Raw genomic sequence first — 24138 nt, forward strand, 5'->3', positions numbered from 1 at the left:
GGCACCCATGCCCCTGCCCTAATGCTGGGGGGTGCCGAAGGGAGGCTGGCCCCTTGTGCCCCTGGGCACCCATGCCCCTGCCCTAATGCTGGGGGGTGCCGAAGGGAGGCTGGCCCCTTGTGCCCCTGGGCACCCATGCCCCTGCCCTAATGCTGGGGGGTGCCGAAGGGAGGCTGGCCCCTTGTGCCCCTGGGCACCCATGCCCCTGCCCTAATGCTGGGGGGTGCCGAAGGGAGGCTGGCCCCTTGTGCCCCTGGGCACCCATGCCCCTGCCCTAATGCTGGGGGGTGCCGAAGGGAGGCTGGCCCCTTGTGCCCCTGGGCACCCATGCCCCTGCCCTAATGCTGGGGTTTGCTGACGGGCGTGGCAGGCTGAAGCAGGACGAGCGCGTTACGGGTCGTTGCCATCTCCCCCCGTTTTCCAGCGACGCAGGTGCCCACATACTGGGCATCTGCCCGAATGGAGCCGTCCACATTGTGAGAGCCGAGCTCAGCAAGGGCTGTCATAGCCTCTCGCCCCTCCCTGCCCTCTGCCGCCCAGGGGCCACCTTCCCTGCCAGGGCTCCTTCGCCCAGCGCACCCTGCCCGGGCCCCTCGCCTCGGCCTCACACGCCCACCCATGGCGCGAGCCGCCTCCCTTCCCCCACTTTGCGTCGCCCTTCGGGGGCAACCTCCCCTCCGGGGCCTGCTCCCCCGCCCCTGCACCTCTAACCTGCGCGGCCAGCGTGAGCGAGCGGGAAGCCAAGCGAGGCTGATGTTGCAAGCCGCAATCGGATTGGCTGGGCTGGGGGGGGGCGTGGCGGAGTTAGGGGGCCGCTATTGCCTAGGAAACCGCCCGCCCTCTCACCTCAGCTCTCGGGGCGTACGTATCCCGAGGCCTGGCGGTTCCATGTGAGTTACTGGTAACGAGCTACTCCGTTGCTGCCGCGCTGGCTGGGGGGCGGCGGCGGCTCCGGCTCCGGCTCCGAGGCAGCCGCTGCTGCTGCCGCCGCCTCTGCCTGGGCAGGTGAGTGACTGCGTGAGGCGGGCGGAAAAGACCTTGCGCGTGTCCGTGTGAGAGCGGGAGCTGCGTGTGAGTGCAACGCCCCCCCCTCCCCCTCCCGCCCGGGACCGCGCTTGGGCTGCGGCTGGCGATGCCGGCCCGGAGGGGAGCGACCGCCGCGGCGCGGCGTGTGGACGGTTCCTACCCGAGCGGGGGCTTTGCCGAGGGCCGGGGCGCGGAGCTGGGGCGGTGTGAACGAGAGAAGCGGCTGCTGCAGTGTCTCGCTGCGATACGGAGACAAACAGGGGGGAGTGGGGCGAGGCCCCCCCTCCCTTCCCCGGGGGAGAGATCACAAGTGACACAATGAAGCCTCCCTCCTCTCGTCCCTGCCCCCCCCCCCCCTTTGGCAGATCTAGGGCTGGTTTTCAGTCCCTTCTCCAGCTGGTGCTCAGATCCTTTCTGCAGGGTAGTGGCTGCTCCCTTCCCTGTTTTCCCGGTGGTGGCAGCGAGCGAGTGTGCAGGGGCCGGGGAGAGGAAAAGGGCATTTTCAGCTTCTTTAAAAAAAAATTGCAACACTGGAGTTGCTCAACAGAAACGGTAGTCAGATATCTGCCCTCTTCCTGGCACTGGCGAATTTTAGTCACATCTTGGTCTTTATCAGGGGGAGAGGAGGTGGTGCATAGGACTAAACCTTCAGCTGGCTTTGAATTATTCATTAAAATAGGTGGGAGTAGTTTGATCTGTGAGAGAGAGGGGGAAGATAAGATTACTTAAGAGTTAACAGAAAAGGAGGACTTGTGGCACCTTAGAGACTAACAAATTTATTAGAGCATAAGCTTTCGTGAGCTACAGCTCACTTATGCTCTAATAAATTTGTTAGTCTCTAAGGTGCCACAAGTCCTCCTTTTCTTTTTGCGAATACAGACTAACGCGGCTGCTACTCTGAAACCTGTCATTAAGAGTTAACGTGATCTGAAAGGTCTTTTGTAGCGTGTCGATCTGTTTAAAACTTCACGAGTATCATTTACTTTTAAAGTTCAAAAATTAAGTGGACCCAAGTCCCCGTGAAGACTCTTGTAGATTGATGGAAAAGCTATCACCTCTTGGGGTGTGTGTATTTACTGTAGTGATCAGGGAAAAAACTCGTCCGTCACTGTGGCAACATCTACACTACAGCAGCATAGCTACAGCCCCACAGCTGTGCTGCTGTCACATTTGTAGTGTAGATGTACCCTTTGAAATGACAGGGGGAAATGGTGCTGTTCCTTCAAAACCTCTGAAACCTTAAAGGCAACTTCAACTGTGGGATGGCTATTTAAAAGGGCCCTTTTATGATTTGTTGTTATTTATAAGTACAGCCTAATATTATCTTTTATGCTTCAAAAAAAAATTCTATGATGTCGCTTCTGCACAGTCCTACTTCCTCCCTCTAGTGCTTCTGAACTTCAGGAACCTTCAAGAAAAACAGAGTCTGCTGGGACCACGTGAGTGACCCGTCCTCTGCAGCACCAGATGTTCTAAGCCAAATTTATAAGTGGTCATGCAGTCTCCAACTCCATGTTGCAGTTCTTTCTGTTTTATGGCCTTTTACAGGCATAGGGGTCTTTTCTTCATCCCCAGAGAATTTTTTTCCAATCAAGAATCTCTTGTTATGGCTTCCCTCCAGGCAGGCATATGGCTTTATGTGGTGTGGGGAACCATAGTTTTAGAAAGTTGGTAGGTAGTAGTTTCTGTGGCATTTAGATTCTTGGACTGTCTCTAGCTTGACTCCAGGACACCATGTCCTATCCAGATCCTAAGGATCTGAAGGAAGAGAAACAGGTTTAACAAAATGTTTATTTTATGCCCTTCTTTTTTCTGGAGTCAGATGCACATTGTGACGGAATGCACCCCGTGTTCACACCCTACACGCTATTGTAATAATCTTTGTACAAAGTATGCCTTGTGAGGTATCATTTGAAAACTCATAACTTGCTGATCAGTAGTATCATGGTTAGGGCCCTACCAAATTCACAGTCCATTTTTGTCAATTTCATGGTCAGAGGATTTTCAAAATCATAAATGTCATGATTTCAGCTATTTAAACTTTAAATTTCACAGTGTTGTAATTCTGGGTTCCTGACCCAAAAAAGAGTTGTCTGCCTTCAGTGCTGGGCAGTTGGAGAGTGGCGGCTGCTGGCTGGGAGCTGAGCTCTGAAGGAAGGGCCGCCACCAGCAGCAGCAGAGAAGTAAGGATGGCATGGTGTGGTATTGCCATCCTTACTTCTGTGCTGCTACCTGCAGAGCTGGGCCCTCAGTCAGCAGCCACCACTCTTCAGCCACCCAGCTGTGAAGGCAGCAATGCAGAAGTAAGGGTGGCATGATATGGTATTGCCACTTTTACTTCTGCGCTGTTGCTAGAAGGGTGCCACCTTCAGAGCTGGGCACCCGGCCAATAGCCGCGACTCTCCGGCCACCCAGCTCTGAAGGCAGCACAGTAGTGAGGATGGCAATACTGCAACCTCCCTAAAATAACCTTGCGACCCCCCCCAACCCCCGCAACTCCCTTTTGGGTCAGGACCCCCAATTTGAGAAACGCTGGTCTCCCCTGTGAAATCTATATAGCATAGGGTAAAAGCAGACAAAAAACCAGATTTCATGGTCTGTGACCCGTTTTTCATGGCCGTGAATTTGGTAGGCCCTAATCATGGTAAAATGTGCATAGCAGCTTTATGCGTAAAGTTGTAAATTTCCCTTAAAAATACATGTTCAGACTCACATAGCACCAAACTGGTCAAACAAACCTGTCTTGAACAAAGGAGTATATGCTTGTCTTAACTTGCATTTAAGTAGTAAACAGAGTAATCAAACAGAAAAGGGGAAGGGAGAAAACAGCTCATGCAGGTGAAAAAAACCCAGCAGGGAACATCCTTCTATACAAACTCTTTGTCTCCTGGTTCTCAGCTGGAAAAGTTTTTCAAGGAGCGGGAGGAGGGGGGGGGAACTAAAACTATAAAAAGGAGGGGCAAACACGTCAAGAAACCCCTGTCTCTCTGCCCATCTCGTTCTTTGCAGCTAAGTAGACAAAACAGCCAGTGGACTCTGGGGGAAGGGATCCTGACCTGAAGATTTTGGTCAGTAATGCTGTTGGAAGTATGTGGCGAGAAACTTTGCTTTGAATCTAATATAATTTAAGCTAGGTAGTGGAAATCATTTTTATTTTTATTTTCTTGCAGCAATTTCTGATTTTTATGCCCCATTGGTTGTACTCACTTAAAATCTGTCTCTGTGTAGTTTAATAAATTTGTTTAATCTAATCCACTATGTTTAAGTTAAAGTGTCTGGGTAACTTTTTTTTAAGGTAACAAGCTAGTGTATGTTATTCCCTTAAAGGAATAATAGACTGAATATATTTGAACTGTCCAGAAAAGTGCTGGGCAGTACATAACATACATTTCTGGGAGGACTGGGAGTCACCTTGCATAAGTAACCAAGGCTGGTAAAAGCCAGAATGTAACCCAAGGGTTACTGGCACTTACAGTTACACATATACTCTCAGGATGTAGCTTGCATGCTGGAAGGTTGTTTGAGCTGCTCAGAAGGAAGCTATTTCAGCAAGGCATTGTAAGGCACCCCAGGTTGCAGGGCAAGGGTGATAAAGCATCCCACTGGTCTGGACTGCACCCCAGGTGTCACACACAGTACCTGCTGTCTGTTACATCTCAGGGGGAGCCTATTCTCAGAAAAGTTCCTTGACATACTGTGCCTTTATGGCACCTTGGCACCAGGCATTCCTCTTGACTAGGGGTTTGCAAACTGGAGGTCGGGACCCCTCAGGAGGTCATGAGATTATTACATAGGGGATTGCAAGCTGTCAGCCTCCACCCCTGCTTTGCCTCCAGCATTTATAATGGTGTTAAATATATTAAAAAGTGTTTTTAATTTATAAGGGGGAGGGTCACACTCAGAGACTTGCTATGTGAAAGGAGTCACCAGTACAGAAGTTTGAGATCCACTGCTCTTGACTGCCCTGCGTTTCAGACCTTTGACTCCATCCTCAAGTTGGGATCCTGTTTCTGTGCAAGGATGGCAGGGACTGAACAATCCATTCAATGGGGAAGTAGAAACCCTTGGTTTCAATGTTCAGTGTTCAATGCCTGGATCAATGTTGTTATCTAGCTCTAACTCACCTGAGCACTTAGGTATGGTTCTAGGGTTGCTCCAGCACCAAAGAAGCTGGCTTCATTGCCAAAGTTAATCAGTGCTGGGAAGTCTTCATTGTTAGGGACTTCAGTGTTGTCTTTTCAGCTGACCAGTGTTGTTTACCTTAGAATAATGGACTCTCTGAGTTCTTGGCTAACTGGACTTTTGTTGGTGCTGAGCTCCCCTTACCTCCAGGGTTTCACTAGGGCCCAGTGTTTAAGGAAACTTTGCATCTACCTAAGGATAAAAAGAACTTGAGCTTAGAGGTGACTCTGTACCTCTAAGGGGTACAGGGGGGACCTGGTGCCATCACAGAAGTTGAAGAGACATTATTATAGATTCAAGGAGCACATGAGCAGATCAGTGTTGTCTGATTCAGTTTCCTCGGTTCTGAGGGCATCTCTGGTTCCTTTTCAGTATTTCCAATTGAGCTCCCCCTTCTTCTGGGGTTATTGCTGGATCTTCAGTGCCAGAATGCTTCCATCTTCTGCATGGTGCCATCCTAGGATGGAGGAGTCTATTCGAGATCTTTCTGGTCTGGAGGACATACTAGAGCCTCTGCTCTGAGTACTTCCTGGGTTGACTTTGCTATCATCCATGTTGGGCTTGGAGGTTCACGTATGTAGCTCCCAGCATAAAGGTACTTTGGCTTCCAGGAGTTCACTTTCTCTCTTGGTCTCCACTAGGAGTTGCTTCTCTAGAGCTTTTCATGTCTCTTGGTAACTTGATGCAGGCTTGGAGAATCTTGGTGCTCACTCCACCAGAACAGTGAAATTGATCAAAATGGACCCTGATCTTGGTATGGCCCTAGTTATGTTGAAGAAGAAAGGCAGGTTACTTACCAATAAATGTAGTTCTTTCAGAATTTTATCTCTACATATTCTTTCTGGAGTGCTACTCTCATAGGACTCTGGAGTTTAGCAGGGTGATCTAAGGTCAGTGGGAACCATGTGGCCTTTTGTAACTTAGCTCCAAAATTTTGTGTGGCGCTTGTGAACTCATGGAAGCCAAGGTACCTTTTTCAGAAGGATTCTAAAGCTCCGTGGTTCTGGTTAGTGCTTCTTACAAGTATGGCAATATAGAACATTCTTGAACTAAAATGACTCTTAAGTCTTATTTGTTCTACTTCTTTTTACCTAAGATATGTCAAGTCCTGTCTTCCTGTTTGCTGTGGGATGACTTTTTGGGACCTTTTTCACCCCATAATTGAAGAGGTGGAAGTGTATGAATTCTTTAAAAACAGAGTTTCCTTCCCCAAATACTTGGAACAGCAAACTGTGGCAACTGGGAGCTGCGGGCGGCCATGCAAATGTAAACAAACGGTCTGGCGGTCCGCCAGCGGATTACCCTGACAGGCTGCAGGTTGCCCACCCCTTGTGTAGACTGACTGACTTACTGTGGACTAACTGTGTAGACAAGCTAGATGATATTGCATGTTAGCGTTCAGTTGTTCCGCTACAAAACTTGGGTTTACATCATAGTTAGAAATGAATATGAGTTTAGTGATTGTTGTAGTCACTAGTGACACAACTAATGTGTTCATGACAAAATTTAACACTAGCAGCGACTTCATGCATCTCAGAAACAATTTTGTTGCTTTTTATAGAGGGTGTGTTTAAAGAGAATGGTTTTGTTTTTTTTTGTATGATTTTAACTCAAGTAAAAAAAGCACTACTTCAGAAACTAAAAAGTGATATAATTCGTAACTAAAAGGTACAGATTATATTTATTAATAAAGGGATGACAGTATTGGTGGTAGCGGAACATACCTGATAACAAATGTTTCTTGCATTTGTTTAAATGTATATTTGCAAAAAATCTTTGAGTATATTCCAATGCAAAGAACAATTTTCCTGTTGTATGACAAGACTATAATAAAGAGCAATCCATTCAATGGGGAAGTAGATTATAAAGATTATAATAAAACTTTATTTGGTATTGCATCTTTTGTTTAAACTGTGTTCTAAAATGCTGTGTATAGCTAAATAAATTACAGGGGAAAAACAGGTCAGTTAAGAGGGAAGTTTATCATCAGCAAAGTCTGGAAATAAAATGCAGAATTAACGAGGCAGAAAGATACAGAAAAGTGTTGGGTTCCCCCCTACAGTTTTGACTGACCATTTTCTCCCCTGTGCTGATTGGCTGTTTGCTTCAACACTCGCCCCCCCCCCCCAGTCTTTTCATCTCAGCCTCACTGCACACTCTGCATCAAACCCACCTATTCCCCCGCCCCTACACTTCTCCTGTAACTTATCCTTTTCTGACTTAACGCCCCCCAAAAACCCACAAACAAACTGTGGAACTTGCATGATGTTTACTGTTATTACATGGTTTGCTCTGCTTGTGTATTCTGCTACTTTCCCCTACCCTTTGTTTGTCCTGTCTGTTTAGACCAGGGGTCTCAAAGATGCGGCGACCCTTGAAGTTATTTGCTGTGTCCCGCCAAGCTCCCCTCACCCACCACCCCCTCTCCCTCCCAGAATGCTGTGTCCCTGCTCCTCTGCCTACCTCCAAGCGCTTCCTGCTGCCAAACAGCTGTTTGGCGGTGCTTAGCGCTTTCCAGGAGGGAGGAGGAGGATGGGGGAGCCATGTGCTAAAGGGAGGAGGCGGAGAAGCGGCGTGGCCAGGGCAGGGATTTGGGGAAGGGGTTGGAATAGGGGCAGGGAGGGGGCGGAGTTGAGATGGGGATTTTGGGGAAGGGGTTGGAATGGGGGTGGTGCAGGGACAGGGCTCATGGAAGGGGTGGAGTGGGGGTGGGTTGGGAGCGGGGGGGCTTTTGTATCTTTATATGAAAAGGTGTCAGTGATGCGGCCCTCAGGCCAATGTACTAGTTCTCATGTGGCCCTCATGATGATTTGAGTTTGAGATCCCTGAGTTAGACAGGAACCACGATGCCTAGCATGGTGGGGCTCAATTCTTGCTTGCTCCCTAGGCAGTACCATAATAAACGTGATTAATAATAGTCCTGTATTACAGCCTCTAAAGAGGAGAAGGAGGCTTCTGAGAAAGTCAGGGAGGAAACTAATATCAGATGGGGAGGGAGCAGAGACAGATGAGCTCCATGAAGTAGGCTGTAGCTAATCCCTAGAGGACTTTAAAGAACAGTGAGGGCAATTTGGAACTAAATCCTGAAATGAATGGGATTCAGTGGAATTGCTGGAAAATAGGAATGATATTATGTATCTGAGTGAAGCTTTATCAGCAGCATGCTGCGGAGGATGGGTGAGCTGGGCTGGGCATTAGTTGTAGGCTACGTCTACACAGCAAAAAAAAAAAAAAAAAAAGACCTGCAGCAGCAAGTCTCAGAGCCTGAGTCAACTGCTTGAGCTTGTGCTGAGGGGCTGAAAATAGCAGTGTAGATGTTGGCCTCAGATTGGAGACCAGTTCTGAAACCTAGTGAGGAGGATATCTGTGCCTGTTGATCCAGGTTCTGAGACTTGCTTCCAGGGGTGTGTGGTTGATGGTGTTTTTTTGTTGTTTGTGGTTTTTTGTCATTTGTTTACTGTGTAGATGTATCTATAAAGAAGGAAGTAAATATAACAAGATGGTAAGAAATAAAGGTTGTGATGGTGATTTCAGCAGAGGTGGAGTCAAACCAGTGGCATACATAGGGAAATATTGGAGAGGTGGTTTTAGTTTGAATCACTTCTGTCTTTGAGAGGAACTACAACTTTATTTAGTCAGAAAAGGCAAGAGTGGATAGGGAAGCTTTGTCATGGAAGCCAGAACTTCAAGAAAACATGCAGTAAATTTGTCTGCCTCAGCTTTTGGATGCTTGAGGCATCTTGTTTCTGATTTTCAGATAAGCTGAGGACCCACAGCTTGAGTTGATTAAAGTGTAAAATTGGCTGTGTAGGTTTTGAAAGTTTTTTGTTTTCAATTGGTAACCATTGGAATAAAGTGGTAATTCAGGCAAATAGTAAGGATAATACATTCAACAAGAAAAGGGGTAGGTAGTTTGGCTCCAGTGTTGGAACATAACCAAGGATTCCAAAGAGGAAGAGCGTAGAGGAAGACTACCATCTGAAAAAGAGTAGATAGGAAGCATCCAGAGATTCTTGCATATGTGTATAGAGCTGATCTAGGAGTCTGAAGTAGTCAGTTTCAAAGACTCAACAAACAGTATTAAAAAGAGATAAGGCTTTTACTTGTGGAGGTTTGAAATGTCTTTGCTGCTATCTTACTGGACTTCACTTTGTGGGATTAAGTAAATAACTTGGAGGGAGTGGTGTGTGTGCGCGTGTATGTGGGGGAAGGGGAAGAAGATAAGTAATGTGAGAGGTTGAAGTTTGATTCTCTTGGGCTGTGATCATCTTGAGTTCTGCACTGGTAGTACAATACATTACTATAAAATTTTGCTTTTTGTAATGACTGAGGGTATGGCGTGGAGGGAAAGGAGTGAAGAGAAGAGGGGCTATTTTGTTTTTTTGCATGTGAAGAAAGGGCTTATGACTCTAAACTGTTTATAGTGGGGTGATTAGTGTTCATTGTGTTCACATAAAGTAGTAAATAAATTCCATGAATTCCTAACCCTTTGAGCTAGGGAGAGGAATGGTCTGTGAGTTTTGAGAAGATTTTCAACTAGCAGCTGAAGCATAAATCTTTTGCCTAACACACGAACAAGCAAAAAGTTTTACCTGCCAACATTAGTAATTAAAATAGGAAAAATTTGATTTATCAACCTGTTGAGAGTTGGTCAGGAAGTACATAAAAGAAATAACCTCTTGACTACTTTTTGATGATCTCCCTCTTTTTAATAAAACTTCTGAAAATACTCCCTTATTAAAAAAGCTACAGTCTGTTTATTCCTACACAACTGTTTTTATCCTAATAATAATCCTTTGGATTCCTATAGTTCCCACAATTCATGGATTATAAAATACTTCAGATACTCAATGATTAAGCTTTGCCCTGGGAGGTAAGTGGTCATACCCATTTTATAGATCAAGAAAATGGGGTATTGAGAGGTTTATTTGATTTATGTAATGTCAACTAACTGTTATGATTCTCAGTCCTATGGGTTCAACAGAAGCAATGGTGCCTCCGAGGCACTACTGAAGCATTAATGTTTTTTTAATATTTAAATAATGTTTACGCTGGCCATAGTGGTGATAGTAGAATTGTGTGTTTTATGCAAAGTAGGTGATAGATACAATAATGAAAATGTGTTAGTTTAGATCTGGTTTCAGTAAAACACTTAAGCATGTGAGTAGTCTCATTGACCTCAAGAAAAGCACAAGCTTAAGTTCTTTGCTGAATTGGGGCTTTAATGCTTAAATCAAGGAAGAAAATGCTTTTACATGTAACTTTTAACCAAATTTTTGATCAAATTAAATATATCTAGGTGGTCAAGTCATGGAACTGTATCAGATCATATCTTTTTCATAGTTGATGTATGTAATGGTCTTTGTTTTTCAGTTTTCCATTAACTTTGTAATTGGCATAGTACATTACGTGTTTTTTATATCTTATTTATGAGCCAAGGTGCTGGGGAAGGATAACAGTAGGATATAATATTAAAAGGAAAAAAGTCAACAGTAAAAACTAATAAATCAGCAAGTGGTTCTTGGTGAGAACAAGCTGTTGGGTTTACACGAACAGGAAGAAAAATTAAATAATTCCAAGTTATATTAAGCAGAAAGGTAGTGAGACTTTTGTACTTGTCATTTAAGCCTAAGGAGAAAGTGCAGGCTAGAGAATATAGAAGAGAAAAAACAAAATATTTGTAAATTAATGGAACAAATAGAAAAGTAAATGAAGGATTAATTCAGCTGCTAAAGTTAAATGTTGCAATGAGAACTTCAAAGCAAGTAAGTATCATGGTACCTGCTTTACAGCAATAATTACCCATTTGCCTGATTTACTGTCTGATTCTACAAAGGATTAAGGAGGAGTCCCATTGGTTACAAATTTTTCTGCTCAATTGTATTGGTCTGGCCATGCAGATTCCTTTGCAGAGTTGGCACCTTACTATGTACCTGACTTATGGCTTGGTCCTTAGGTTTGCTGAGTACCTGGACTTCTCATTGGCTTCAACAAAAGTTTCAGGTGCTTTTCATCTTTTGGAATCAGTTCTGTAAAATGTGTTCTCCCAGGGCTTTTCCCACATCAAATTGGAATTCTTTATCTCTTCATATTCTATCTTCTTCTGTTTCCTCAAAATAATGTTTGTGATATGATGCAAGCCTTCATCTCTTCTCATTTTATAATTACAGATTTATATTTAAGATGCTTAGTAAGATTTTTCCAAGCTCTTTTAGATGAATTGAAACTCTCCTCTACTTCTACTTCTTTCAAAATTAATTTTATTGGTGGGAAAGTTTGTGGTAAGACACTGAGTTGGGACTCAGAATATCTGGATTCAATTCCCAGCTGTGCCACAGACCTCTTATATGATCCTGGGAAAGTAATTTCATTTCTCTGTGCCTTAGTTTACCATCTGTAATAATGGGAATAATAGTACTTTTAGTCTACTTATATCTTAAGATAGTCCGTCCAGGGGCTTTGGTTTATGTTTATGTGTAGTGCCTACCACAACAGGGTCCTAGTCTGAATTAGGACCTCTAGGTTCTACTATAATACAAATAATATTATTATTAATAATATATTAAATTATTTAGCTATGGAAACTTTCAGTTGCAGCAGCTGATATATCAGACATTAATAGCTGGTAAGTATTTGTATGCACTACAGTATTAGATTAGGAATATTGTTTCTCATCCTCATTTGAAATGTGAACTGTAAATTCTCAATTTAATGCATTTTTATATGGCACTTTTAAAAACACATCTGGTAAAATATGTAATAGCTGGAATGCTTTTGCTTTGACTAGGAGCTTTTACTGAGGAGATGTCCTTTTAGGGAATGAAAACCTACTCTTTTATGAAGCACTACAAATTAGCCATAAAAAGGAAGAGGAAAAAATCCTTTACCATTGCATTTAAAATGTTTGGATTTTTGAATGTTAGTGTATTAAATGGGATGTCTTTTTAGTGTAAATAGTTTAATTGGGAATACAAATATAAATGATTAACCCTCTCTATTTAGAATTATTTTCCATGAGTTGATCTTCCTGTTTTAGATAAGTTAGGTAAATTTTGTGAGAGGTTAGGGACATTCTTGTCTTAGTCTCTCCACTAGAACTGATAGTATCAAATATTTTAACATGTACTCTTTCTCAAGTGACATGTTTGTTTGTCGCATAAAGCAAATTAAAATGTAAGCAGATGTATCCTAACTTTATTTCTACTTTGATTGGAATGAACATTGGTTGTGATCAGTCACAAGATTCAAAGAGGTCTTTATTTCCAAGTGCCTTTGGTTTCCCACCGTCTGTTTGATCATTTGAAATATCAGTTTTAGTGTTTAAAACTGCTCTTTGGGGACTGACATGCTTGGGGGGATGGAACGGAACATGGTCTCTCAAATCTCTGGGTGACCAGTTCAAATCAACCCCAACCTGGTAATGACCAAAAGTCAGGGCCACTTTATTAACTGTGAGAATGAAAAATAGGTGCTGATCTTAAATCAGTTTGTAGTAGGTATGTATCTAATATCAAAATTCACACCTTTCTGTCAGGTCAGCAGAGTGGTCAAAGATTGAACGGCAAGGAGATGGATCTACCTGTGGAGGGCCTGGTCAGGAAACTTAGTTGTCTTAACAAATCAGAGCTCAGATTTTCTGGGTAATCTGCTGCAAATTGATATTAAAATAATCTAGTGTCCCTAAATGAAGAAAGGACATAAAACCTATTTCTTTTTTCCTTTGCAGATCATCTTTTAAAACACAGACTTTGGTTGAAATTTCTCAGAGAACAGCCTTGCAGAGTAAACTAATTGTATTCTGTATTTGTATGACTTTATAGACTTCCTTGAAAGATTAGAGGTGTGTAGGTATTTAGACACTTATTTAGAAAGGAATCTTCAGACCAGGCTGCATTTATGGAACACTTTCTATCCAAATTACTGGATTTCAGTAAAGGGATCTAATTGGCAGGGAGAAGTTACTAGATTCCTTTTGGGATGCAGAGTGCCAAAGGAAATAATAGTGGCACTATTATTGTTTCATTTCTGGTATGTTGAACTCAGACTGGGTTCTGGCAGCTGTCAGAAATAAAACATAGTTAAGTTTTGATGGGAGCAGAATTTGTTTGATCTTGGCCCTGTGACTTGCTGGTTAACCTTTAGTGAATAACTAAAGTTCTGTGTTCCAGTTTAACAGGTGCAAAATTCCTTGATACTTGCTACCGCATAGTGGTGTTGAGTGCTAATGTTTGACATGAACAGTCTGTCATATAATGTAAGACTATTATTAATTGAAGAATTATTGCAGAAGTGCACTTTGAGTTCATGCCTTTTAGGTTATATAATATCGGGAGGTCATTGAGATTTTGTGTCTTTGAGTAGGTTTAAAAGCAAATATATAAAGAACAATTGGATGATTAGGGCCTTGTTGGTTTTTTGCTTTTGTTGAGCTATTCTGTTTCTCCTTTTGATGTTTGTAATTTTTATTATTATTTTTCAAAGGGAAACTCATTCAAATTTTTAGTTTCCAAATATTGGGATTTAGTGAAAAAATACAGTGTCTTTTTAGGTTGATGGTGGAAATGATTTGTCTATAATTTTAACTCTGAGAAGGTTAAATATGTAATAGATTTCCAATCACATTCTGTTAACTGGAGCTCTTTTTTTATTTAGCTAACTGTCACAGAATGTTGACAGCTTTGGGAAAGAGACTTGATGTTGCTTTGTGTGTGTGAGAAATGGTGAACAGCGTATAGGTAGTCTATGGAAAAGGATCTGAGAAGAGCCTGACCTTGACCATGAGAGAGCAGAAGGTTCCTCCATAAGGAGTGCCCCTTCAGCTGCTATGGCTCTGAAGCCGGTTTTGGGTGAGAAATGTAGATAGTTTTTCTCACCTGTGGCCTCCTCAAAACATTCAAAACCATCTGAGATTGATCAGCCACACTCTTCATTCCACAAAAAGGTGATTAAAAAGGTCTTCCATTGCCAAATAGAGGTCTGGTCATAAGCAGCAGTACTCACTAACACTGTATGAGGCAGTACTATGGACTTGGTAGGACCATTGAAACCAGTACCTTCTCTTTTACCAGGGAGATCTTTGACCATGGCACCTTCAGATCTTGTACAAGTTCCAGCAGCTGTATGCTTAATTGTGCTGTTGGTGCTGTCGATGATGCAAGCCATTCTTGTGGCAAATGACAGTTTCCTCCCGGGATGGTTCTTGGAGTATCCAGGACTGGGAGTCACCTTGTTAGCCTCTGCCTGCAGCAAGAGGGAGTCTTTCTTGTGGTAGCTGGATGTGAATTCCTGCATACCACCAGCCTTTTCGCTACTCAAGCACTCCTCTGTGGCTATGCCACCCTTACTTTGTCTTTCAGGTTGACAAAAGGTACACCCTAGTCATAAGTTTCTTTGAGTCATTCCCCTGTGATATCCGGCCCCTGACATTGGTTAGTCACAGAAATTCCAGATCCTTTGCACTGAGAGGTACAGCATACCCCACTTTTGCCTTAAACTACCACTTCTGCAAACCACACAGCACTTGTGAGCACTTAAAACAAAAACAGATTTATTTAAGAAAGAGAATAAATATTTAACGAGAAACGAGAGTGGTGAAAACAAATGGTGCAATACAAAATTTTAAAACATGAACCTGGATCTACACTCAGTTTTGTGTTCAGTGGTGATTGCCATCTTGATGAGGCATTGTTTTTTGGTTTCAGGCTTCTGGTATATCAGGAACTACAAAATACAGTAGTCGACTTGCCATTTGAGGGCACTGAGCTTTTTTTTCAGAAGATAGGTGATGCCATGTGCACGTTAAAAGATTCTTGGGCAGTTCTTCACTCACTGGAGGTCTACATCCTAGTGATGAAGAGGAAACACATGCTCAGTACAGACCTTACTACACTCAGGATGTTTCTAGATCAGAGATCTAAGCATCCTAGGTGTCACCCGTCAGCCTCATCCATAGCAGGCCTTTCTCACTGGCTTCAAAATAATCATTTTTACATCACAGTCGAGGACAGCATATAGACTATAAATCATCTCCAATTTTAGACATCCACCCCCTATTTGGAGAATCTATCTTCCTTTTACGTTCCACGGACAGAAATTTTTTCAGGCAGATGAGTTCTTAGCAGTGTGAAGGAGGGATATATTTTCCAATTAATGTCCCTCCCCTTCACCATCCTTTTTCAGGGACTCGTCTCATGAGGCTATATTAATATACAATGTGTACAGGCTCTCTTGGATCTGAGAGCAGTTGAGGAGGTTTCTTACCAACACAGAGCAAGAGGGGCTTCTCTTGCCTCTACTTCCTGGTTACCCTAGCATCTGTTATCCCTTCCTTGGAGATGGGAGATTGATATGCTCTCAGTCTGCAGGATGAAGGAGTACTTGTGGCACCTTAGAGACTAACAAATTTATTAGAGCATAAGCTTTTGTGAGCTATAGCTCACGAAAGCTTATGCTCTAATAAATTTGTTAGTCTCTAAGGTGCCACAAGTACTCCTTTTCTTTTTGCGAATACAGACTAACACGGCTGCTACTCTGAAATCTGCAGTATGTGTACTTTTAATGTGGCAATCTATCCTGGCCAGAGAAAGAAAGCATTTTCGATTCACGATAGGCAATGTGTACTAATAGTACATAGTACTGCCTTTCAGACTATCCACTGCCCCAGAGGTGTTCAACAAATATATGGCAATAATGGCAGCTCCTCTATGCCATTCAGAGATTCAAATACTTCCTTATCTGGACAATTGGCTAGTTTGGAAAAGATCAGGTTCCCACGTCCAAAACAGCATCTTGCTCATAGGATATCTTTTTTCTCGTCTTGGTCTAAAATCAAATATAGATAAATAGACGTTACAACCAACCCAAATAATAAATATCATAGGGAGAGATCTAAACTGTACAACCAGTGTGATTCATCTTCCGATGGACAGATTCCAGTCCATAGTCTCTGTCCAAAATCCTCCAGTCACAACAATACTGATGTCCTTGGGTTTGTGTGCAGCTGTTAGGTCACATGGCCTCATCCAAGTATGTGAGTTAGCATACCAGATTTCACCACAGGTGTCCTGTTCAGACCTGGATCCACATGGTATGTTGTTTAAACAGGCATTTTGTGTACATGCTGATTTGTGTGCCTGCTTGCGTGCTTCAGTCTCTGAATTGGTGGATGGACCCTCAAAATGTACGCAAGGGTATTCCCTTCCTGCCAACAGAACCAATTCTGACTCTGGTAATGGATGCCTCCATCAAAGGTTGGGGAGCCCACCTGGGTCAGCTTAAGGTTAGGCCCTTTAGAGCAAAACCTCCTGGGCCTTGCATATAAATATACTGGACCTTTGAATCATTCAGAGAGCTTTTGAGATGTTAGTTTCCACAATCAGAAACCTGGGGGGAGGGGTTCAGGTGTTTGACAACACCACTCTTTTATTTGAACAAACAGAGAGATCTGAGATCTAATCAGTTATGCCAAGAAATGATCCATGTAGGGAACTTGTGCATAAAGAACAATGTCTTGCTAAAGGGAGTGATGAATACTATTGCAGTTTTCTTCAGTAGGAACTTCCTAAACCGTCTTGAGGCATCAGTACACAGACTTTCCACATCGTCTCTTTCAAGTAATAGACATCTTTGCAACCAACCTGAAGAGCAAATGCAGGAAATTCTGCTCCAGAGCAGGTTGTAGCCCAGATTCTTTGACAGATATCTTCCTTCTCCGTTGGTCAGGTCTTCCGATGTATGTGTTTCCTTCTGTCCCTCTAATTCTGAGTGTGATCAGGAAGCTAAAGAGACAAAACAAGGTTAATCCTCATAGCACCAGCCTGGACAAGGCAGTACTGACCTTGTGTGTCATAACCAAGGTGATATACTGCACCTTACCCTACAATCTCTTTACCTCACAGTGTGGATGATCTCTGGTTGAGCAGTGAGGGAAGAGTACTCACAGAATGTCCAAGCCATTTTGGTGTGCAGCAGAAAGGACACAAACAGAGCCAATTATGCAGCAAAATGGTTCTTAGCATGTGCTGAGTCTCACAAGTTGTCACCGTGCAATATGGAAACTAGGCATATAATGGCATCCGATGAAGTGAGCTGTAGCTCACGAAAGCTTATGCTCAAATAAATTTGTTAGTCTCTAAGGTGCCACAAGTACTCCTTTTCTTTTTGCGAATACAGATTAACACAGCTGCTACTCTGAAACTAGGCATATAATAGAGACTTTGCTGCATTTAAATTGTCTGGCCTCTCCATCGGTTCAGTGAAGGTGCATTTAGTCTCCATTTCTGTGATACATCTACCAGTAGATAGATTTTCTGTCTTTTTTTGCATCTCTTGGTATCTAGGTTTTTTTTTTTTTTTTTTTTTTTTTTTTTTTTTTTTTTTTTAAAGCATTGTTCATATGTACCTTCCTGTGTCTGATTCAGTACCCTCACGGGACCTGAATTTGGTTTTGTACAGTTTAATGGGTTCCCCATTGAACCTTTAGCAACAACTTACTTATCTTTGCTATCAAATGAAAACTGCATTTCTGGTAGCAGTTAGTTACTTCTGCATGACGGGTGTTGGAGCTCCAGGCATTGTTAACTGTGACCCCTCTGTTTCATGCCATTTCACAAAGACCAGGTTTCTCTTAGGTGATCCTATGTCTATGCCTAAGATTAGGCATAACATTTCACCTCATTCGGATCATTCATCTCCCAGTGTTTTTTCGGGAACCTCATTCCAGCAAACCCAAGAGAAGCTTCTTTCTTTGTACGTTTGGAGGGTTCTCTGTCTTTCTATCTGGACAACACAAAATCTTCTCAGATCATCTGCTAGACTTTTTTAGGCTTCGGTGAAAGGAGTAAAGGGCAACTGGTTACAACCAGTGTATATCTCCCTGGATATCTTACTGTAACCAACTCTGCTATAATCTAGCAAAGGTTTCTCCTCTGAGAGTAAATAGCACATTCCGTTTGGTCAGCTATCTTGAGTAATATAGTGGTGATGGACATTTGTGTGGTCATTGGTACTTACCTTTTCTAGACAATATGCTGTCACTGAATCTTCCCAGGACAATGCCAACTTCAGAAGTCAGCCCTGCTGTTTCCCTTCAAGTAATCTGAAATCCCACCACCTGCAAGGAAACTGCTGGTGAGTGAAATGTATGTGTGCACAATCACTTGAAGGAGAAAAAAGTTATCTCTCTGTTCAGTAACTGTTGTTCTATGAGATGTGTTGTGCAATCCTCCTCCTTCCCCTGCTACTTCAGGTGTTAGTAAGCAGTGAGAAGGAATGGAGAATGAGGTGATGGCCACAACTTTTTTTATACCCTCAGCTCTGTGTGCAGGAGGATGGCAGGGGAACATGCATTGCCTAGTGGTACTTCTGGAGAAAGTCCTTTCCTCACACACTCAGTAGATTATAAGCTTTGTAATGATACCTTACAGGAGACCTTTTGCATAAAGAATATTCCAGTTACGTTATATTTACACTCATAAGCATATTTCCATAAAACATATGAGTGCAATGTCATAGTAGGTAATAATTTATTTTCTTCAGCACCATTGTGTGACATACTAGAGGCTCTATGACATAGAAAAAACCTGGGGGCAGTAGAAGAGAAGAAAGAAGCTGAAGGTTTTGATACTTGATGCATTTAGCACCCAGCTATAAAAGGTTTTGTTTTTTGGCATTTGGGAGGTAGTCCTAAGAAGACTTTACACTTGTTAGTGAGTGCTAGAATTCTTCATTCCCAATAACAGCAACCAAGGTCAGTGACTAGCTGCCCTATTACACTTCACATTTATATCCAAAGCTATGTCAAACAATGATGGGGTTAGCCATTTATGCTTCTGGTGAAGTATCAGCAGCGGAATAGTTGATTTTTGGAATTTAATTGTACTTGTCAGAGATAAAACCACGCTGCAGCATAGTTCAGGATAGCAGCAGTTCACATTTTTCTGAAGTATTTCATGCTGTTAATCTGATGTATAGCTGAATCTACCTTTAGTACACATTTTGAAAGTTATTTCAACAACCGTAATGGTTACAGATGATTTTTTACATGAAAACTTGATTACTAGAGTCAGTTATTAGCAACTTCACAGGAAGGGATAATTATAGTAACGTGATTATTTGGACCCAAAAATTATTTGGTTTTTCTGTTTGGCTCTTCTAATTTGTTTTTATGCACATCAAACCCGCACAACAAAAAGAAAATTAGGGAACTAAACATACAGTATGTTAACTGAAACATGGTGAGGAAGTGAAAATCAGTGCGTTAGTCTATATTACTCAGTTTTTCCTATCTGGAAGAGATTTCAGGGAACAGAAAGTAGGAATAGCTTCATTTTGAAAAAGGTTAGCATGTAACGGGTAAAATATTTGCAGAACTACAGATGAAGCAAGTAAACTGGGTCAGAGTCTCTGATGTAGCATAGGACCTAATCCAAAACCCACTGACATAATACAGAGAAACTCCTGATAACTGCTGTGGGCTTTTGGATTGGGCCCCACGTGAGGAGACTGCAACAGAAAGTTAACCCTCTTCTCCCTCTCCCCCCCCAATAAGTTTGCAAAATAGTAGTGATAAGAGATATATTGGAGGTATATTAAGCAATAAGTATGTTCACGTGGTTAAAAGTACTTCCTTTAAACATATGAAAGAGGGAACTACAGGAAAAAAAGAGCAATTCTTGCCTGATTTCAGTGTGTGGTTATGATCAGAAAAGTGAGTGATAAAATGGTGTTTTTACTCGCCTGATTTGATCCATGTGTATTCAGTCATACTTTTTGTTTGCTTTAACAACACATTTGAAGTTTTAGAACTGCAGAACCAAAGCTCTGAGAGAGTGAGTAGGATTCTTCTATGACTCAGGTCAAGACATAGAATTGGCTAGTGTTGTTTCGTTTGTACCATCTTTATTACTGATGGTGATACATAGGCCAGAAAGCAACAACAACAACACCGCTTGATTTTCAGTTTACAGGTACATTTTGTTAGGCTGGCTGTTTAAAATCTTTTCCTTCCTTCCTTCCTCTTAAAATTGTGGATTTCTATTTTAAATAGATTGGGAGTTCTAGGTATTCTTGAAATAGTGATTTTATAAACATCTACTTTTCAGTTGTGGTGCAATTAATATCTTTTCCTTACATCTGTGATAGAACTTTTAGCATACTTTAGTATTTAAGGAGCTGAACTTTAATACATGGAATTGAATTAGCTGCCAAAAATTATATTATTTCCTGAGACTTGAACACTTTTTAGAACTTTTCTTTTTGGCTCCGGAGTAGTTTTAACTTCCCCCCTTAGATTTCTTTTGCTTAACTTTCACAGTGGCTTAATGGGGGGAGAAGGGACTGCAGTGTGGCTACTACTGCTCTTGCTCTTCTGGCAAAAGTGCTGGTTGTGAATTCATACAATCGGTTGGATTGCAGCAGAACCTGTTTGAAAGCTCTGCACTAGTCTGATAAAGGGCCTTTGTGGTTTGAAAGCTTGTTGATGCAATAAAAGGTAGTGTGTGATAAAAACTTATCTGCTGGTCTTCAACAGCACTTGCATTTAGTCTTGTAGTGTAATTAATAGCATGCCCATGTCTTCAAGACTTGAGACCAGAGGAATTTATCTGTGTTTTTGTTTTATTTTTTGTTTTGTTTTATTTGGAAAGGCATCTGGAAATTCCAAAAAACATAGAACAGTAGGTGTGTTCACCTGATACTTACTTGAAAATGTTAACTAAGTAGTCCAGATCAGTTTGGTGTCACAAATTAACTTGTGTACGCAGAGGAAAGTTGTTTCGGAGTTTTGGCTGCCTTCTTCAAGCAAGAGCATGAATGTAGTAGTGTGCTCACAAAAGAGCAATCAGAATGAAGAATTGTGGAAAGTCATCAGCTATAGTCAATCGCGTAGACTTGTGAACTAGACTTCTTCAAACATATCAAAGGCATTTGCTCTTATGGAACATTAAGGTCATTTAGGAATTCTCTGGTTATATTATGCTTTTTATTTTTAATTGAGTTTGTTCTTCTGACTGTTGTAATTGTGCCTAGTAATGATAGGTGCAAATGTAATTATGAATAAATAAAAAGCAAATCAAGAGAAACCTTGATCTATCAGACCTCAAAAAAGCTATTAATTTTGTAAAATGGACATATACATCATGAAGCTTCTTTATGGGTAAATTTAAATGGCTCCACAGTCTTTCTCAGGCCTAGGACATCTATCCCAAATCTTCAATAGTGAGTTGTCTTTAGGGTGGATAATTTTTTTTAATTTAAAAAAATCAGATTATTTTACTTAAATCACTTTTTAAATTTAAATTAAAAACCTATTTTAAATTGACAACTTATGATAAAGCCTAATTGTATTGTAATCAATTATAATAATTTAAATACAAAAAAATATTAAGCCATACATGTTTGCTGCCAATTTTTGAAGAACATCGAATCGCTGAAGTGTTAGAAGTCTCTGGCTAAATAGCTGGAACCAGCATTTGCTGAAGCTAAATCAGCTTTAAACAGCAGTGTACTCTTCTGCAGGTGCAGAGGAGTAGTTTATTCACCTAATTTAACCCAATGACTAGTTAGTTTTAAAGTTAAGAAACCAACTGAGAATTGAAAATGCAGAAAAGCTTTTTTTCCTCTTGCCATCTGTGAATAAAAACTAAGTGTGAGAGGATGAGATCTACTAGTTCTAATTACACAGCGACCAGAAATAATCAGTTAAATGTACTAACTAGAGATACTTCCTTGGTTTGTTAAATCAGTTATCTTTAAATGCAAAACATGTTTTGATAAAACTTTTTTCTTATGCATCAAGCACATTTAAGGCAGGTTTATTTAATAAAAATATTAAATAGTGCTTTATGCATTTTTAATTGAATCGCCAGATAAATAGTTTGACACAAATTGCAAGTAAAAATTAATCACGTAGTAAATAAGAAATGCATCGTTCACCATTTTCTAACATTAAAAAAATGTGAAATTTAACACTCTATATAAATGTGAGTTTAAGCTGGATAATGGCTTAAATAAATGTGTATAGACACACTGTCTCACTGGTTAGCAAACAGAAGCACCAAATTTAGTGAAAAGGCTATATTTAGTTGCAACTCATGTTTTTATGATTACTAGCCGATGAGTCAACTTTTCTTTAGGAAAATAACTAAAGTACAAATGCAATACAATTAAAATTGATGATTTAAATCAAGGTTTCTTTCCTATTGATTTAAATCATGATTAAAGTAAGTGATTGATTTTAAATTGCTTTGGTTTAAATCAATCCACCCTGCTTATTTTCCTCTCCTAGAATGCTCCTGGATATCAGGATGGCAGTCCTCCTTACAACAGAGCATACCTGAAGTCTCTGCCTTTATCTCACTACTTCTCCGGGATCATGATAACCTTGGCTTCACCCACACACCTCTCCACTCTTCAAAATGACAGGCAGGCTGAGAGAAACAGAAGAAGAGCAAAAAAAAAAAAAAAAAGCTTATTAGATACTACATTCTTCTGTCTTTCTCTGCTTATAGCTATCTCCACTCACACTGAAGGGAGTACTCAGTTACTTTCATTGAACCTTCCCCTTTACCCTCATTCTCCCCCTCTCACTGCCTCAGAAGATGCTGAATAGAGTTGAAGTCTGCACTGGAGGACAAGGGGAGGGGGAAGGCAGGAGATGACTAGACTGGCTGAAGGATAGGGGTCTGGAGGGCTGTGCTGGAGGTAGAGTCTTCAAAGCAAGAGTTGTGGTGGAGCTACAGGACCTCTGTGTACATATAGCTCTGGTCTCCTAATCAGGATTGCTGCAGAGATTATCTTTCTGTGAGCCCCTCTTGGGGTTTTATGATGGGAGAGTATTATATGGCTTCATATTATAATACACTTTTTTAAAAAAAAAAATTGTGTTAAATGTGGATTAGTCACCTACTCAGAAAAGTGTTTCCTAAATGTTCTCTTAATTTATTTATTTTAGCATGCTGGTGCAGTTATGCAGCCTGGTGTGTTGGGGTTGGAGCCAAGGCTCTGTCCGGATCACACAACATTCCACCCACTTATGGGAGGTGATGCTTCTTTACAGTCTTGTGCGTCCATCTGGGGAGGGTGGGAGGAAATGGAAAATTATAGTACAGTCATAGGAACCACAAGAGGGAAAATAGTAGGGGAAATCTGTTCAACATCTTGGATGTCTGTACGCAAATACAGGGAATATAGAGAATAAAGGACTGGAAATATTAGTACATAAACTAAATTATGACTTATGGAATAAATCTCATGACTGGAATTTTGGTGTAGTGGGGTATATTGTTCAGGAAAGACAGGTGGGGGGTGAAAAAGGGTGTTGCATTAAACATCAAGAATATGTGCATTTGTTCTGAGGTCTAGAAGGTGGTAAGAGACCAACCAGTTGAAAGTGTCTGGGTAAATGTAAATGCGGGGGGAGGGGAGGGGTAAAGAGAAACCGGGGTGATGTCATAGTAGACATGTGTTGTGGATCACCAAATCAAGAGAACACAAATATCCAAAACACAAGACCTGGTAGTAATGGGGGATTTTAACTACCCAGACATGTATTAGTAAAGTAGTACAGCAAACATATAAAATATCCAGTGACTTTCTAGAATGTACTGGGAACAACTTCTTGTTTCAGAAGGTGGAGGAAGTAACCAGAGGAACAGCTATTTTAGACTTGATTCTGACTAACAGGAAGGAATTGGTAGTGAATCTGAAACCCAATTATAATTAGGGTGAAAGTGATCATGAAATGATAGATTTCATGATTCTAAGGAAAGGACGGAGTGAAAGCTGCCGAATAAGGAAAATGGAATTTAAAAAAAAAAACACACTTCAACAAACTCTGAGAACTGTTAGGTAAGGTCCCCATGGGAAGAAAATCTAAGAGAAAAGGGAGTTTGGAGAGCTGGCATTTTCTCATGATAATATTAAAGGCACAGC

General features: G+C 41.6%; 1 protein-coding gene across 6 annotated transcripts in view; it reads left to right on the plus strand.

The window, feature by feature from the left end:
* The window catches only part of PIK3CB (phosphatidylinositol-4,5-bisphosphate 3-kinase catalytic subunit beta), a 215510-nt gene that overhangs the window by 36676 nt on the left and 154696 nt on the right, over positions 1-24138 (plus strand). For 2 of the 6 annotated variants that reach the window (XM_038416282.2, XM_043491819.1), the window contains exon 1: positions 836-1005. The exons of 1 other annotated variant lie outside the window; for it this stretch is intronic. The gene's annotated coding sequence lies outside the window, so the exon portion shown is untranslated. Of the gene's footprint in view, positions 1-770; positions 1006-19900; positions 20175-24138 lie in introns of those variants that run through there. 3 more of the 6 variants (XM_038416277.2, XM_043491825.1, XM_043491817.1) reach the window with 3 other exon arrangements.

This window comes from Dermochelys coriacea, chromosome 9 (genome assembly GCF_009764565.3).
Source record: "Dermochelys coriacea isolate rDerCor1 chromosome 9, rDerCor1.pri.v4, whole genome shotgun sequence".
Classification (NCBI taxonomy): Eukaryota; Metazoa; Chordata; order Testudines; family Dermochelyidae; genus Dermochelys; species Dermochelys coriacea.